This window comes from Puma concolor, chromosome E2 (assembly GCF_028749965.1).
Source record: "Puma concolor isolate L17-30 chromosome E2, mPumCon1.1.hap2, whole genome shotgun sequence".
NCBI classification, from domain to species: domain Eukaryota; kingdom Metazoa; phylum Chordata; class Mammalia; order Carnivora; family Felidae; genus Puma; species Puma concolor.
In genome coordinates this window covers 622,818-641,773 of record NC_141681.1, presented here as the reverse complement: position 1 = coordinate 641,773, position 18,956 = coordinate 622,818, and the positions used below count along the sequence as shown (strand labels likewise).

The following is an 18,956-nucleotide window of genomic DNA, read 5'->3' as shown; positions in this document are numbered from 1 at the left end:
TAATTTTTTAAATGTCTTATTATTTTGGATTTTTGAGACATGGGCAGACAGACTCATATCACCAATGCACTTCAGGATTTGAAAGGAACTTTGCAACATTTGCTTCTAGTATTTTATGTTTTGAAACTCTCTTTAATGTGGTATAATTTACATATAACAAAGCCTCAAGTTAAAGGGTATAATTTGATGAGACATGAGGGTACAGGACCATGGGTACAGCACCATGAAATCATGTGTTTTCTCCCTGCTTTTTGAGGTAAGGACTACTTTTTTTTTTTTTTTTTTTTTTTTACACGTTTTCAGATATTGCCCAGGTGTCTGAAAGCCTGCATTGGGCTGAGCCTTAAGAGAGAAGTTTTGAATTCAGTTTTGAGAGTAGACAGCCAGTCCAAGAAAGCCTTCTAATTGGCTCTTGGATTTAAGTTGTGAGAGATTGTGGATGCCTTGAGTCTGCCTGGATCTAGATGTGGGCCTTGTTCTGAGAACAGGTGAACTAAATACCTAACCTGAGTTAGAGCAAACTTTAGTTTTTTTTGGAGATTTTATGGACATTTTAAAACGAAAAGTTTTCCCAGGGGGGTGCTGTCTTCGTGTGAAGAGGCATGAGCAGGGGAGCAGAGAAGCAAATCATCTACACATTGTAACAAAGTAGACCCTGCAGAACACTTTCCATCATCCAAATCAGCCTTTAAAGTTTGTGGGAAACATGAATCACTCTGTGAAACTCAGGGAGGTTTCAGTCCAGATGTATTGTCATTCCCTGCATGTGAAGGTAGAAAGATACTGGCTATCCTTATCAACTAGTATGCTAAAAACTACACCACATGGGTCGTGTAGAGTGAAAATTTTGCTTTCAGGAATAGTTGATGTTGGTAGAGTGTGAGGTTTGGGAAGAAGGGGATGTCGAGGGATTACAGTGCTATTGATTTCTTGGAAGTCCTGGACAAAATACTATCTTCAGCAGTTGGGTTTTCTCACAGGTATAATAGAGGTGTTATATGGACTACTGCACAGGATCATGAGAGCATGAGCCTCGTTACATTCTATTATGATGTTGATGCCTTGAAGGCCTTCTTAATTGAAAAGATATTAATTCTAGGGAGAAGTTTTGCAAGATCAACTTGAATCTTGAAGGGAGGTACACTTTGGATTCTGCCAATATCAGTTGAAGATTTTGCCCATAAAGAGGATGGTAGCTGATCCAATAGGAATAAATGATCAATACCTCCAGACTCAGCTATAGGACCAGCACAGACACGGCACAGAAAAGGTGCCAAAGGATCATTTGTTTCCCCTTTTTGCTATTTTGGTTACTGTTGTCAAATTATAGGTCGTGGATCTCAAGTTCAGAGTATCTGCACATTATTTTAGAAAATCCTTCAAAGGATCCTCTTATAGAATAGAGATTCCTGGTCTACTGAGGGAGGCATTCAATCAGTACTATCTTAAAGTTAGATCTATATTGTAAGAGAGAGGGTAAATGGTCAAAATTTCCTTATGTAAGACTTGTAAATTAGGTGCCAACCTTCTGGCCCTTAAAGGCACCGAGAAAAGCAAGTTCTTGCAGACTTGCCCTCTGAGGGCTCTTCTCAGGAAAAGCCACCTGTTAGACCCTCATGCCCTCCTTATCCAGGATTGTCAGAGATGAAATATCTTCCCCTCAAAAGGAAGGCACATTCAATGTATCTATTGACTAAAATGCTTCTTGGTGAATTTGGTCCCATGAAGGGTCCATATTCATTGCAATATTCTAAGCAAATAAAAGGACCGGAGCAAAGTTGCAGACAACCCTGAGCAATATATACAAGTGTTCCAAAACCTAACCCAGGGTGCTGGGGAAACAAAAAGACACAGGCCATCCCTAACAAAGGGGAATCTAACACCCCTTTACTGTTTTTCCTAATACATTCTGGTTACTGTAACTGTATATGGGGCTTACTCCCTCATTCATTTCCTGGGTCAATGATTATGGTGATTAGAGCCAACTGTCTTTTGTTGGTCTCCCTCAGAATGGAGGCTTTCAGGAATATTCCCAAGCCACTGCCAAAACTCCTTTTAATCAGTGGAAGTTCCCTGTCTTCTCTGGCCTGACATGGACTGTCTAATTCCACTTGTTGGTGGAAAAAAAACCTGGTGTCTGCTCAACTGTTCAAGTTGAAAGACTTTAGGACCAGGAGACCTCTCTCTCTGCCCTCTAGGCTTTTATCTGCCTCTGGGTTTTAGGCAGAATCTTGCCTCTTCTGCCTTCCCCCACTTCCTGTTTCTGCACCACCTTGGGTGAGGCCTGCATAACTGGCTCCTATACCATCCTCAATGCCTCAGGCACCATTGGTTTCCCCTCTCACCCTCTAATGTCAGGGAGTCAAGAGCATTCCCTTGGGCCATCCACTTCAGATCTCCCCACCAGTGTCCCAGGTAAAAACTGACAATAGGGAACACATTGAGTGTCTTTTTAATGGATGCAAGAGAAATTTATTAGGTATGTAAACGAATTTAAGTTTGTTGGCTTAATTAAAAGTAGAGTTGTCAGCATTAAATAGAAAACTTTATTCTATCTAGGTTTACTAAAGTTCAAATAAGCTCATGTTATCTATGTTGCAATTTGTTAGCAAAATGGTGGTAACATAAAATGATGGTTAATTCTCAAAGTTTTCATGGGTAATTGTGAAGATAGCTTTGAAAGTCTTTGGTAACCTGAAATGTATAAGTTTTGCGAGGATGATAAATTGAAATTGAATTCATTGGACATCTAGGTCTTTTCCAAACAAGACATGGTGCTAAAGCTTTGATTGCTAAACATAGGTTTGTGCTTTTGACTTCTTATCGCACAGAAACAAAGGATATTTGGGTCTTTCGGAAAACATGCTTTTGCTTAATTGATAAATTTGCCATTTGCAGAATTCTGCTGTAACAGTTTGTACTTGGTTACTACTTAGTTTTCACTGGAGACTAAGGTTTCTACGAGTTAATATTCTGCTTAATGTAATGAAGATGGATAAAGATAAGAACGTTATTATGTAGAAAAGTAGGAGATACATAAGGAAGATATAAGGAATGGGAATACATTTTTGTTGAAGGTAAAAGAAAGTAATTTTGTCCCCAATGAGACAGGTTGTTTGGAGAAAAGGGGCTTAAGTCACAATCTGAAAGCAAAAGAAAGTTGTAGAAGGTTTGTGAAGGTAAATCTTTGGAAATAAATTTTGTATGTGCCCAGGATGGACTAACGTTCAAATAAATGGATTTTAAAAGTAAGTGGTATAAGATTAAAATTCTGCCCTAGTCTCTATTACAAAAGCAAAGGTTTCTTGGATTGTCGTTATTTCTTTGAGAAAAAAAAAAAAAAAGAAGAAAGGTAAGCAAAGTTTTCCCCCACTTTTGTCTGCACAAAAAGATGGAAAAAAAGGTGACTTTAACCAAAAGGGCAGGACAGCATGCCCTTTGGATCACCATATATATAAAGGGCTTGTACTAGAATACATAGGAGCCATTTTGCTACACTAGCCCAGTGTCTGCCAATTTGTAGGACCTAGATACTCTAAATGGCTGGAACATATATCTATGGGCACTGTTGAAAAAGGCAAGGAAATAGACCTGTACTTTGGCCCTTTTAGCCCTCTTGGCAGCCGATTTTATCCTAAAAAAATATGGTTTTCACAAGCCTTTTAAAATACATTTGTAAAGTCGATTACTCTTGGGCCAAAATAAAATTAGTGCATCCTTCTACAACCAGGGTATTCTTTCTTGGTCGTAGTGGATACCCCCAAAGTCCTGCTGGTGGAAAACGGAGGGATAAGAGAAATCAGGGAAGACAAGGTCAATTCTGGGAGGTAGGGTCAAGCCTGGATAAGGGTGACTGCTCCCAGCATCTCATGAGACTGACAAAGCTTTTGGCTGCCAGTTGAATAGCCAGACAAAATGCAGGGCCAGGAGATAAGGCTTCTTCTCCTGTCCAACTATAAGGGTCAGGACATGTGGCTTCTCCTGGCCAGCCATGGAAAATTAAGAGATGCCTTTTCCTCCTTTCCCTATAGATGGGCATTTCCCCAACCAAGGCTAATACTCCTGTGGTATGCATTCTGAAAAGTTGGGATGATTTCGATCCATAAAGTTTGAAAGAAAAAGATAAAGACAACCATTAATTATCATGGGGTTGAAGACCCTATAGGGAACTTTCAGTTTCCTTGGGACCCGGGTAATTACATCCCAAGATCCTACCTGGGACTGTGACCATACCATTAAGAAATGGTATTGCCACCACTTCCAAGCTTGTGCTTTAGACACATTAAGGAGGTCTAAGGTTAAGCCCTTAAATTATGTTAAATTAGCCACTATTTTACAAACACAAAATAGAGCGCGATGGCCTTCCTAGAGAGGTTGGTGGGCTCTCTTTCAATATATGGCTATTTCCCCTGACACCCTTGAAGCTGAGATGATTTTAAATGACAAATTTGTCATTCAATTGCCCCCAGATATTCAGAGGAAGCTGAAAAACTTGGCTATTGGCCTGGAAGAGATGCTGGAGGTGGTCTTTGAGCTGCCAATTGGGTACAATACAACAGAGATAAAAACAAATCAAAACAGGGGCGCCTGGGTGGCTCAGTCAGTTGAGCGTCCGACTTTGGCTCAAGTCATGATCTCGCGGTCCATGAGTTCAAGCCCCATGTCGAGCTCTGTGGTGACAGCTCAGAGCCTGGAGCCTGTTTCAGATTCTGTGTCTACCTCTCTCTCTGACCCTCCCCATTCATGCTCTGTCTCTCTCTGTCTCAAAAATAAATAAACGTTAAAAAAATAAAAAAATAAAAAAGGAATCAAAACAAAACAAAAGGAAAGGAGCCTTAAGAAAAACCTGAGGCCTTAGTCATGGCCTTACACACTCTGTCACACAGAGGAAGATGGACACAAGAGGCAGGGCCTGAGCTGTGGCCTGAACACAAGGTTGTTGCCTCCTGTCTGTAGACAGAAAAGGTGGGGGAAGGGAAGAAGAGGACTCAGAAGCCTCGTTTTGTCTTTTTAATCTATGCTTGCGTCATTTAGGTTGTAAATTGTATTTGGAGAGATGTAATTTTTGATTCTTGATAGCATTTGGAGGCTTCAAAACACCTATTGCAATAGACATCTCACTCAGTTTTGTCAATTTTAGAACCATAGTTGTTCAATTAACTTTGAAAAAATTAAGTTTGATATGACCGAGAGTTCCCCATCATGGCCATTGAAGTTCTAAATTATTTCTGGTTAAGTCAGTCTATTCATTTATAAATGTGCATCCAGAGAGGGACCGTAGTTTTTAAACATAAAACCAAACAGAGTCCCAGTAGGCAGGATGCCCTCAAAGCATTTTGATGTCTGGGATCCCATTCCTTAGAAAATTTTCAGGGATTGCCTGTTTCCGGAAGGAATCAGACCCAAGGCCAGCACAGTTCCAGAGAGAACAGTCGACCCCAAACAGGCCATAGACTGAAAGCTAAAACAGTTCCAAGCAGCAGAGTTCCAGTGGGAACAATCCAGTTGCAAAGGGGAATAGGAACAAAGGCCTTCACAATTCCGACTGGCACTGTTCGAACTGGAAAGGTCTGATTGTGAAAAGAATGCAGACTGAAGGCTAGCCCAGTTCCATTAGGAGCAGTCTCATTCAAAACAGAAATTAGACCAAAAGCTAGCACAGTGCCTTTAGACTGAAGGCCAGATGAGTACCTTTCGAGATGATTTTTTTCAAAATCATAAATAGATCCCAAATAAATCCTGGAGAACTGAGACATGAGGTGTGGAACTTGTATTCCAGGATAAAACTTGTCCTTAAAACCCCAGGGTAGGTATGAAAGCAGCTCAAAAATGTCCATGGGTACTGCACCCGTTTGCTAGCCAGCTCTGGAGCAGTTGAGGTCTTCTCTGGAGCCCATTTCTGATCACCAAGAATTGTCAGCCTTAAAAACACAAACCGCCAGTTATTTTACCAGAAGAAGATGTTTTTATTGAGGAATGAAAGAGAATTGTAATCTGGGACATACCAGCTGTGGCAAAACCATAAGCAAGTACAGGAAACAAAGGAGGGGAATGCTCTTTTTAGGGAGAAAAGAGGTAAGTAGGAAAGGCTTATGAAAAGTCCATTGGAGTAAAATGGGGGTTTGCAATGTGGTAGCTTCTCATTGTCTGAGCATTTGCATAGATGGTGGTTGTGAGGAAAGAGTTTCTTCGCTGTGGCTGGAGTAGTAGATTAGTATCCACATGCAAGGTCCAGTCTTTGTAATGTCAAGGCCTTCTCTTCATGTCGTGTCTACAATTAATTTGCCATAGTAGGGGGGAGATCTGCCCCTACCAAAACATCCTGTGTCCATTTTGTCAGGTTTCCCATTACTAATTTTCACAATTTCATACATGTTTTTGATGAAATATGAAAAATTTTTTGAAGGTTTGGGTTTGAGCGAGTGAACGGCTAAGAAAGAATTCTTGAGATATCTTTGTTGCAAAAATGTGATTATTTTATAGCACAGGGGCAGGATCCATGGGCAGACAGAGCTTCATTGGGATTTTTTTTTGTTTGTTTTATTCTAAAAAGAGTGAGCACAAGTTGTGGGAAGTGAGCAGAGGCAGAGGGAGAGGGGAGAGAGGGGGATAGAGAGAACCCTAAGGAGACTCCATGCTCAGCCTGGAGCCTGATTGAGCTCTTCCTAATCTGGAAGAGCAAACATTAGAGAACAAATAATGTTTCAAACATAAGTCATAAAAATCATATTTGTTTTCAGTTCATTTAGTGTCATGTTGCTAATCTTTTGTTTAGTTTGAATGTAGCCTTTTAGTTCTAGACATTCTTGCCCATTTCACTTTTATGATTTTAAGATAACAAAAAGCTGCATTTGTTTTTTTTAAAGTTCTTTTTATGAATCTCCTTGAAGATGAAACTTATTTTGCAAATGACAAATGACTGTAATGCCCTTGACAAGAAAATTCAGTTATTTCTGTGACACAGAACAATTCAATAATCAGAATATCAAGTGATGACCTTATTATCAACGCATATTAAATCTTCTGGAATTTCATATATATATTTGAACACTTACAGCAATTACCCAAGCAATACAACCCAAGGTTTATCATTATTTGTTTGAGAGTTCTTTCCAAGTAATTTAACATACTAAATAAAAAAGCCTAATTAGTCAAAAGGACTTGATTTACAATTCACATCTTGAGGAAGTTTGTTAAAACCCTCATAGAGTTTTACATTTATTTATTTTTGAGAGAGAGAGAACACAAGTGGGGGAGGGGAAGGGAGTGAAGGAGAGAGAATCCAAAGCAGGCTCCAGGCTCTGAGCTTTCAGCACAGAGCCTGATGTGGGCCTCAAACTCACAAACCGTGAGATCATGAACTGAGGTGAAGGTGGATGCTTAACCAGCTGAACAACTCAGGCACCCCGACCCTCAGAAAGTTTTAAAGTACATGTCTAAATAGGATTACGGTTCAATATAAAACTTAAAACTTAATTATTTATTTAACCAAGGTGACAATAAGATTTTAAAGGCAGATATGTAGGGTTATATAGCTGTGAGTAAAACTTAGCTCTTTACATATTGAGAAGTTTTAATCTTTTTTAAGTAACCAAAGACCTGATAAACACAAAACATGGAAACTTTGGTTATCTAGGGAGACAAAAGAGAAGAAAACAACAACAACTTTGTTTACATTTTTTTTCATTAAGGGCTGACCAACAATCCAAGAAACCTTTGTCTTTTTTAACAGAGAGAGAAGCAGAATTTCAATCTTATACCAGTGTACTTGTTACAATCCATTTATTTTCACCTTTTCCCAACAGCACATAAAATTCCTTTCCAAAGATTTCCCTTCATAAAACTTTTACAACCCTTTTTAAAAAAAAAAAAATCAGAGTTGCTTTCCTTATTTCCATCAAACTTAATTACATTTAGCAGAAGGGTATTAACTCTTTTATTTTTTTTTTATTTTTTTCAACGTTTATTTATTTTTGGGACAGAGAGAGACAGAGCATGAATGGGGGAGGGGCAGAGAGAGAGGGAGACACAGAATCGGAAACAGGCTCCAGGCTCTGAGCCATCAGCCCAGAGCCTGACGCGGGGCTCGAACTCACGGACCGCGAGATCGTGACCTGGCTGAAGTCGGATGCTTAACCGACTGCGCCACCCAGGCGCCCCAGTATTAACTCTTTTAAAACTTAGTCTCCAGTGAAAACTAAGTAGAGACCATTTGTGAACTGTTACATCATAATTTTTCTAGATCTGAAATTTTTTTTTTAATGTTTTTTTCAACGTTTATTTTTATTTTTGGGACAGAGAGAGACAGAGCCTGAACGGGGGAGGGGCAGAGAGAGAGGGAGACACAGAATCGGAAACAGGCTCCAGGCTCTGAGCCATCAGCCCAGAGCCTGATGCGGGGCTCGAACTCACGGACCGCAAGATTGTGACCTGGCTGAAGTCGGACGCTTAACCGACTGCACCACCCAGGCGCCCCTCTAGATCTGAAATTTTAAAACAGAGGTTTTTCCATGGTAGAATCTTTCAATAAAGCACAAAGCATATTTACCAACAAACCCAAGTATCCTCAGGTTCTGTGCAATAAGAAGCTGGAAGCACAAAAGTACCTTCAGTAAACATTGCTTTTGTATTTTATCTCATTTGGAAAATACTTAGATACCAATGAATTCAACCCAATTTATCATTTAACTTAGCAAAACTACAAAGTTTCGGGTTACCAAAGCTCTTGATAGCTATCTTAACAATTACTCATGAAAACTTTGAGACAGACGACATTAACCATCATTTCAAGTCATCCTTTGTTAACAAATGGCCACAGAGATAACAGGAGCTTATTTGACCTTTAGCAAATGTTGGTAAAGTTTCCCATTTCATGTGACAACTCCAAAGACATGTCTATCTTAATTAAACCAACAAACTTAAATTAGTTTAAATATTGAGTATATTCCACCCATGTCCACTTAAAAGTCAACCAGTTTGTTCCCCATTGTCAATTTGTACCTGGAACATTGGTGGGGGAATCTAAAGTGAGCATTTAAAGTCCAAGGGGGTGCTCTTTGCTCTTTAACAGTGAAGGGAACAGGAGGAGCCAATGGTGCCAGAGACACCCAGGATGGTATAGGAACCAGTTAGGCAGGCAGTACCCAAGGTGGTGCAGTAACAGGAGGAGGGGGAGGGGAAGGCAGGGATGGGAGACCATCCTCCTGCTTCCAGGAAGGCTGGAGGCAAGTCAAAGCCCAGAAGGCAGAGAAAGAGCTTTTCTGGTCCTAAAGCCTGTCAGCTCAGACAGATGACCAGATGTAGATGTTTTTCCCCACCAACAAGGGGAAATGGGCAGTCAATATCTGGCCAGAGAAGACAGGGAATTTCCCTGAAACAAAAGGAGTTTTGGCAGCTGCTTGAGAATATTCCTTAAACTCCCTGTCCCAAGGTAGACTCACCAGAGACAATTGGCTCCAATTATCATAGCCATTAACCTGGGAAATGAATGAAGGAGACACTTCCACTTACAGCTAGAGGAACCTGGGTCTGTAAGGAGGAACAAAGAATGTAAGCATCCCCTTTGTTAGGGATGGCCTATGTTTCCTCCAGCAAGCTGGGCTTATTCAGAGGAGGCTTGTTGAGACAATCATCCAATACATCAGAAGGTAATTTATCAGCCTGGTTAGTGGCCAGACACATTCTGCAAGAGGCCCTTAGATCGGGGTCCTGATTTAGGGCCACTCAGGCTTGGACATAGGGTACCTCAGTCCATGTGCCCTGTTTCCTGCAGAGGAGATCTAACGGAAAGGTTATACTGAAGCTTAATATCCCATTAACTGGCCATTTTCCCTCATGTCCTAAGGAATAATGAGGTCTAGCAGTGTTACAGAATATCAGTCCTTTTGTAAACCTTGCAATCCTAATTGGTTCCAGTGGGTTGAAAGGTAGACCAAAGGAGAGTCCTTGGGAACCAACGAAGCAGCTAGAGAAGGTCCATTACCAAAAATCCACACCGCGCCCCCGCTCCCGCCCAACCACCCCAACTCCTGGGTGGAATTCCACACAGGGTATGTCTTTGACACTAGGAAACTATGTATGACATACCATAGTTTTCATTTGGGTTCACTCTTGGATTGTACATTCTGTTGGATTGGACAAGTTTTGATGACATGTATCTGCCTTTATACTATCATACCCACTAGTTTCACTGCCCTAAACGCCCTCTGTACTGCACCTATTCATCCCTCCACCTCCCTCTGCCCTAAGCCTTGAGTGTCACTGATCTTTTTACTATCTCCATCATCATTCCTTTTCTAGAATGTCATATAGTTGGAATCATAGTGTATGAAGCCATTTCAGATTGGCTTCTTCCACCTAATAACATCTGTTTAGGTTTTCCTACATGATTTTTCACAACTTGATACCTTATTTCTTTATAGCCCTGAATAATATTCCATTGTCTGGATGTACCTCGGTTTTCTTTCTTTTTTTCTTATTTTTTTTTAATGTTTATTTTTCAGAGAGAAAGAGAGAGATAGACAAAGAGAGCGTGAGAGGGAGAGGGTCAGAGAGACAGGGAGACACAGAATCTGAAGCAGGCTCCAGTCTCTGAACTGTCAGCACAGAACCCGACTTGGGGCTCAAACCCACAGACCACAAAATCATGACCTGAGCTGAAGTCAGACACCTCACCGACTGAGCCACCCAGGTGCCCCATGGATGTACTATGGTTTCCTTATCGTTTGCCTGCTGACAGACACCTTGGTTACTTCCCTTGTTGGAAATTATTAAAACCACTCTTATCATGCATGTTCAGGGTTTTGTGTGGGTAAAGGTTTTCAACTTTTTGGATAAGTAACTGAGGAGCACAATTACTGTATCATAGGGTAAGTGTTTTGTAGGAACCACCCAACTCTCACCAAAATGGTGATACCACCATTTTGCATTCCCTCCTGGAATATATGAGTTTCTGTGGCTCCACATCCAAAACAGCTTTTGGTGTCATCAGTGCCCTAGATTCTGGCCATTCTAACAGGTGTAGTGGTATCTCATGGTTGTTTTAATTTGCATCTACCTTGTGACATATGAGGTAGAGCACGTTTTCATATTCTTATTTATTATGTGTATATCTTTCTGTTGAAGCATCTGTTAAAGCCATAGCCCCATTTTTCTCTCAGGTTGTTTGTTTTCTTACTGTTGAGTTTGAAGAGTACTTGGCATATTTTAGAAAACAGTCCTTTACAGGTGTGTGCTTTACAAGTATTTTCTACCAGTCTGTGGATTCTCTTTTTGTTCTTTGATAAGATTCACTTCTTATTTGGTTTTGCTCCTTAATTCCTTATTTGAAGCACTGGATTCTAAAACTTAATACTAGGGTTGAGAAAAGAAAGCAAAACTGAGAATTTGCCCTGAAAACATCTTGTGTGTTTTAGCTTACTTTGTGTAATAACGTTGAAGCTATAGGTGCAACTATGTGCTCATTCCTGGCATAAAGACATACTGAATCAAGTGTTGATGCAGGAGAGTTTGGATGCAAATTTTCTGACAAAAATTATGTGTCATCCATACTTTAATGTTTTGAAATCCATTCCTAATTGTACAATACTGTCATGAAAATGGTTCTTTTTTTTATTTTTATTTTTATTTTTATTTATATATGAAATTTATTGTCAAATTGGTTTCCATACAACACCCAGTGCTCATCCCAAAAGGTGCCCTCCTCAATACCCATCACCCACCCTCTCCTCCCCCCCACCCCCCATCAACCCTCAGTTTGCTCTCAGTTCTCAACAGTCTCTTATGCTTTGACTCTCTCCCACTCTAACCTCTTTTTTTTTTTTTCCTTCCCCTCCCCCATGGGTTCCTGTTAAGTTTATCAGGATCCACATAAGAGTGAAACCATATGGTATCTGTCTTTCTCTGTATGGCTTATTTCACTTAGCATCACACTCTCCAGTTCCATCCACGTTGCTACAAAAGGCCATATTTCATTTTTTCTCATTGCCACGTAGTATTCCATAGTGTATATAAACCACAATTTCTTTATCCATTCATCAGTTGATGGACATTTAGGCTCTTTCCATAATTTGGCTATTGTTGAGAGTGCTGCTATGAACATTGGGGTACAAGTGCCCCTATGCATCAGTACTCCTGTGTCCCTTGGATAAATTCCTAGCAGTGCTATTGCTGGGTCATAGGGTAGGTCTATTTTTAATTTTCTGAGGAACCTCCACACTGCTTTCCAGAGCGGCTGCACCAATTTGCATTCCCACCAACAGTGCAAGAGGGTTCCCGTTTCTCCACATCCTCTCCAGCATCTATAGTCTCCTGATTTGTTCATTTTGGCCACTCTGACTGGCGTGAGGTGATACCTGAGTGTGGTTTTGATTTGTATTTCCCTGATAAGGAGCGACGCTGAACATCTTTTCATGTGCCTGTTGGCCATCCGGATGTCTTCTTTAGAGAAGTGTCTATTCATGTTTTCTGCCCATTTCTTCACTGGGTTATTTGCTTTTCGGGTGTGGAGTTTGGTGAGCTCTTTATAGATTTTGGATACTAGCCCTTTGTCCGATATGTCATTTGCAAATATCTTTTCCCATCTGTTGGTTGCCTTTTAGTTTTGTTGGTTGTTTCCTTTGCTGTGCAGAAGCTTTTTATCTTCATAAGGTCCCAGTAATTCACTTTTGCTTTTAATTCCCTTGCCTTTGGGGATGTGTCGAGTAAGAGATTGCTACGGCTGAGGTCAGAGAGGTCTTTTCCTGCTTTCTCCTCTAAGGTTTAGATGGTTTCCTTTCTCACATTCAGGTCCTTTATCCATTTTGAGTTTATTTTTGTGAATGGTGTGAGAAAGTGGTCTAGTTTCAACCTTCTGCATGTTGCTGTCCAGTTCTCCCAGCACCATTTGTTAAAGAAGACTGTCTTTTTTCCATTGGATGTTCTTTCCTGCTTTGTCAAAGATGAGTTGGCCATACGTTTGTGGGTCTAGTTCTGGGGTTTCTATTCTATTCCATTGGTCTATGTGTCTGTTTTTGTGCCAATACCATGCTGTCTTGATGATGACAGCTTTGTAGTAGAGGCTAAAGTCTGGGATTGTGATGCCTCCTGCTTTGGTCTTCTTCTTCAAAATTACTTTGGCTATTCGGGGCCTTTTGTGGTTCCATATGAATTTTAGGATTGCTTGTTCTAGTTTCGAGAAGAATGCTGGTGCAATTTTGATTGGGATTGCATTGAATGTGTAGATAGCTTTGGGTAGTATTGACATTTTGACAATATTTATTCTTCCAATCCATGAGCAGGGAATGTCTTTCCATTTCTTTAAATCTTCTTCAATTACCTTCATAAGCTTTCTATAGTTTTCAGCATACAGATACTTTACATCTTTGGTTAGATTGATTCCTAGGTATTTTATGCTTCTTGGTGCAATTGTGAATGGGATCAGTTTCTTGATTTGTCTTTCTGTTGCTTCATTGTTAGTGTATAAGAATGCAACTGATTTATGTACATTGATTTTGTATCCTGCAACTTTGCTGAATTCATGTATCAGTTCTAGCAGACTTTTGGTGGAGTCTATCGGATTTTCCATGTATAATATCATGTCATCTGCAAAAAGCGAAAGCTTGACTTCATCTTTGCCAATTTTGACGCCTTTGATTTCCTTTTGTTGTCTGATTGCTGATGCTAGAACTTCCAGCACTATGTTAAAAAACAGCGGTGAGAGTGGGCATCCCTGTCGTGTTCCTGATCTCAGGGAAAAAGCTCTCAGTTTTTCCCCGTTGAGGATGATGTTAGCTGTGGGCTTTTCATAAATGGCTTTTATGATCTTTAAGTATGTTCCTTCTATCCCGACTTTCTCAAGGGTTTTTATTAAGAAAGGGTGCTGGATTTTGTCAAAGGCCTTTTCTGCATCGATTGACAGGATCATATGGTTCTTCTCTTTTTTTTTGTTAATGTGATGTATCACGTTGATTGATTTGCGAATGTTGAACCAGCCCTGCATCCCAGGAATGAATCCCACTTGATTATGGTGAATAATTCTTTTTATATGCCATTGAATTCGATTTGCTAGTATCTTATTGAGAATTTTTGCATCCATATTCATCAGGGATATTGGCCTGTAGTTCTCTTTTTTTACTGGGTCTCTGTCTGGTTTAGGAATCAAAGTAATACTGGCTTCATAGAATGAGTCTGGAAGTTTTCCTTCCCTTTCTATTTCTTGGAATAGCTTGAGAAGAATAGGTATTATCTCTGCTTTAAACGTCTGGTAGAACTCCCCTGGGAAGCCATCTGGTCCTGGACTCTTATTTGTTGGGAGATTTTTGATAACCGATTCAATTTCTTCGCTGGTTATGGGTCTGTTCAAGCTTTCTATTTCCTCCTGATTGAGTTTTGGAAGAGTGTGGGTGTTCAGGAATTTGTCCATTTCTTCCAGGTTGTCCAATTTGTTGGCATATAATTTTTCATAGTATTCCCTGATAATTGTTTGTATCTCTGAGGGATTGGTTGTAATAATTCCATTTTCATTCATGATTTTATCTATTTGGGTCATCTCCCTTTTCTTTTTGAGAAGCCTGGCTAGAGGTTTGTCAATTTTGTTTATTTTTTCAAAAAACCAACTCTTGGTTTCGTTGATCTGCTCTACAGTTTTTTTAGATTCTATATTGTTTATTTCTGCTCTGATCTTTATTATTTCTCTTCTTCTGCTGGGTTTAGGCTGCCTTTGCTGTTCTGCTTCTATTTCCTTTAGGTGTGCTGTTAGATTTTGTATTTGGGATTTTTCTTGTTTCTTGAGATAGGCCTGGATTGCAATGTATTTTCCTCTCAGGACTGCCTTCGCTGCGTCCCAAAGCGTTTGGATTGTTGTATTTTCATTTTCGTTTGTTTCCATATATTTTTAAATTTCTTCTCTAATTGCCTGGTTGACCCACTCATTTGTTAGTAGGGTGTTCTTTAACCTCCATGCTTTTGGAGGTTTTCCAGACTTTTTCCTGTGGTTGATTTCAAGCTTCATAGCATTGTGGTCTGAAAGTATGCATGGTATGATTTCAATTCTTGTAAACTTATGAAGGGCTGTTTTGTGACCCAGTATATGATCTATCTTGGAGAATGTTCCATGTGCACTCGAGAAGAAAGTATATTCTGTTGCTTTGGGATGCAGAGTTCTAAATATATCTATCAAGTCCATCTGATCCAATGTGTCATTCAGGGCCCTTGTTTCTTTATTGACCGTGTGTCTAGATGATCTATCCATTTCTGTAAGTGGGGTGTTAAAGTCCCCTGCAATTACCACATTCTTCTCAATAAGGTTGCTTATGTTTATGAGTAATTGTTTTATATATTTGGGTGCTCCGGTATTCGGCGCATAGACATTTATAATTGTTAGCTCTTCCTGATGGATAGACCCTGTCACTATTATATAATGTCCTTCTTCATCTCTTGTTACAGCCTTTAATTTAAAGTCTAGTTTGTCTGATAGAAGTATGGCTACTCCAGCTTTCTTTTGGCTTCCAGTAGCATGATAAATAGTTCTCCATCCCCTCACTCTCAATCTAAAGGTGTCCTCAGGTCTAAAATGAGTCTCTTGTAGACAGCAAATAGATGGGTCTTGTTTTTTTATCCATTCTGCTACCCTATGTCTTTTGGTTGGCGCATTTAATCCATTTACATTCAGTGTTATTATAGAAAGATATGGGTTTAGAGTCATTGTGATGTCTGTATGTTTTATGCTTGTAGTGATGTCTCTGGTACTTTGTCTCACAGGGTCCCCCGTAGGATCTCTTGTAGGGCTGGTTTAGTGGTGACAAATTCCTTCAGTTTTTGTTTGTTTGGGAAGACCTTTATCTCTCCTTCTATTCTAAATGACAGACTTGCTGGATAAAGGATTCTCGGCTGCATATTTTTTCTGTCTAGCACACTGAAAATCTCGTGCCAATTCTTTCTGGCCTGCCAAGTTTCAAAAGAGAGATCAGTCACGAGTCTTATAGGTCTCCCTTTATATGTGAGGGCACGTTTACCCCTTGCTGCTTTCAGAATTTTCTCTTTATCCTTGTATTTTGCCAGTTTCACTATGATATGTCGTGCAGAAGATCGATTCAAGTTACGTCTGAAGGGAGTTCTCTGTGCCTCTTGGATTTCAATGCCTTTTTCCTTCCCCAGTTCAGGGAAGTTCTCAGCTATTATTTCTTCAAGTACCCCTTCAGCACCTTTCCCTCTCTCTTCCTCCTCTGGGATACCAATTATGCGTAGATTATTTCTTTTTAGTGTATCACTTAGTTCTCTAATTTTCCCCTCATACTCCTGGATTTTTTTATCTCTCTTTTTCTCAGCTTCCTCTTTTTCCATAACTTTATCTTCTAGTTCACCTATTCTCTCCTCTGCCTCTTCAATCCGAGCCGTGGTGGTTTCCATTTTGTTATGCATTTCGTTTAAAGCATTTTTCAGCTCCTCGTGACTGTTCCTTAGTCCCTTGATCTCTGTAGCAAGAGATTCTCTGCTGTCAGCTATACTGTTTTCAAGCCCAGCGATTAATTTTATGACTATTATTCTAAATTCACTTTCTGTTATATTATTTAAATCCTTTTTGATCAGCTCATTAGCTGTTGTTATTTCCTGGAGATTCTTCTGAGGGGAATTCTTCCGCTTGGTCATTTTGGATAGTCCCTGGCGTGGTGAGGACCTGCAGGGCACTTCCCCTGTGTTGTGGTGTATAACCTGAGTTGGTGGGTGGAGCCGCAGTCAGACCTGATGTCTGCCTCCAGCCCACCGCTGTGGCCACAGTCAGACTGGTGCGTGCCTTCTCTTCCCCTCTCCTAGGGGCGGGATTCACTGTGGGGTGGGGTGGCCTGTCTGGGCTACTTGCACACTGCCAGGCTTGTGATGCTGGGGATCTGGCGTCTTAGCTGGGGTGGGTAGGCAAGGTGCACAGGGGCAGGAGGGGCAGGCTTAGCTTGCTTCTCCTTAGGTGATCCACTTCAGGAGGGGCCCTGTGGCAGCAGGAGGGAGTCAGATCCGCTGCCGGAGGTTTGGATCCGCAGAAGCGCAGAGTTGGGTGTTTGCGCAGAGCGAGCAAGTTCCCTGGCAGGAACTGGTTCTCTTTGGGATTTTGGCTGGGGGATGGGCGGGGGAGATGGCGCTGGTGAGCGCCTTTGTTCCCCACCAAACTGAGCTCTGTCGTCCGGGGGCTCAGCAGCTCTCCTTCCCTTTGTCCTCCAGCCTTCCCGCTTTCTGAGCAGAGCTGTTAACTTATGACCTCCCAGACGCTAAGTCGCGCTTGCTGTCGGAACACAGTCCGTCAGGCCCCTCCGCTTTTTGCAAGCCAGACTCGGGGGCTCTGCTTGGCCGGCGAGCCGCCCCTCCGCCCCGGCTCCTTCCCGCCAGTCCGTGGAGCGCGCACCGCCTCGCCGCCCTTCCTACCCTCTTCCGTGGGCCTCTCGTCTGCGCTTGGCTCCGGCGACTCTGTTCTGCTAATCCTCTGGTGGTTTTCTGGGTTATTTAGGCAGGTGTAGGTGGAATCTAAGTGATCAGCAGGACGCGCGGTGAGCCCAGCGTCCTCCTACGCTGCCATCTTCCCTCTCTCTTCGAAAATGGTTCTTTTTAAAATTTTTCTTTGGAGCGTGCATGAACAGGGGGAGGAGCAAAGAAGGAGAGAGAGAGAATCCCAAGCAAGTTCCATGCTCAGTGTGGAGCCCAACGCAGGTCTCCATCCCATGACCCTGGGATCATGATGTGAGCCAAAATGAAGTCAGATGCTCAACCAACTGAGCCACTCAAGTACCCAAAAATGGTTCTTGTTTAATGAACAATATTTGGAGGCTTCAGAAATGTTCTCAGGTTATGGAATCTGCTCCTTTTCTTTTTTCTTTTTTTTCCCAATATATGAAATTTATTGTCAAATTGGTTTCCATACAACACCCAGTGCTCATCCCAAAAGGTGCCCTCCTCAATACCCATCACCCACCCTCCCCTCCCTCCCACCCCCCATCAACCCTCAGTTTGTTCTCAGTTTTTAAGAGTCTCTTATGCTTTGGCTCTCTCCCACTCTAACCTCTTTTTTTTTTCCTTACCCTCCCCCATGGGTTTCTGTTAAGTTTCTCAGGATTCACATAAGAGTGAAAACATATGGTATTTGTCTTTCTCTGTATGGCTTATTTCACTTAGCATCACACTCTCCAGTTCCATCCACGTTGCTACAAAGGGCCATAGTTCATTCTTTCTCATTGCCACATAGTACTCCATTGTGTATATAGACCACAATTTCTTTATCCATTCATCAGTTGAATGGCTCTTTCCATAATTTGGCTATTGTTGAGAGTGCTGCTATAAACATTGGGGTACAAGTGCGTCTATGCATCAGTACTCCTGTATCCCTTGAGTAAATTCCTAGCAGTGCTATTTCCAGGTCATAGGGTAGGTCTATTTTTAATTTTTTGAGGAACCGCCACACTGTTTTCCAGAGTGGCTGTACCAGTTTGCATTCCCACCAGCAGTGCAAGAGGGTTCCCGTTTCTCCACATCCTGGCCAGCATCTATAGTCTCCTGATTTGTTCATTTTGGCCAATCTGACTGGTGTGAGGTGATATCTGAGTGTGGTTTTGATTTGTATTTTCCTGATGAGGAGCGACGTTGAGCATCTTTTCATGTACAAAAATATGGAACGCTTCACAAATTTGCATGTCATCCTTGCACAGGGGCCATGCTAATCTTCTGTGTATCGTTCCAATTTGAGTATATGTGCTGCCGAAGCGAGCACTCATTTTCTTTTTTCTTAAAGGACTTGTCACATCATTTCTCCTGTTCATTTTCTCTCCTTCCGATGTTTCTGATCCAACTCCATGACACCCCCTTTGTCACTTTATGAATGATTTCAATACTTTCCAGCATCAGTCCTCTTAGCATCCTGAAATCTTACACCTCATAGACCATTGGCAGCTGAGGCCAGCATCAAGAATGTTGCAAGGAGGGTGAGGAATAGCCACTTG

At 41.3% G+C, this 18,956-nt stretch overlaps 1 non-coding gene across 1 annotated transcript; it reads right to left on the bottom strand.

Annotated features, from left to right (window-relative positions):
• Positions 1 to 18,620: 18,620 nt before the first annotated feature.
• On the bottom strand, positions 18,621 to 18,727 carry LOC147573271 (U6 spliceosomal RNA). The gene has a single exon (XR_015245181.1). It is a non-coding gene; the product is annotated as a U6 spliceosomal RNA (small nuclear RNA).
• Positions 18,728 to 18,956: the final 229 nt, after the last annotated feature.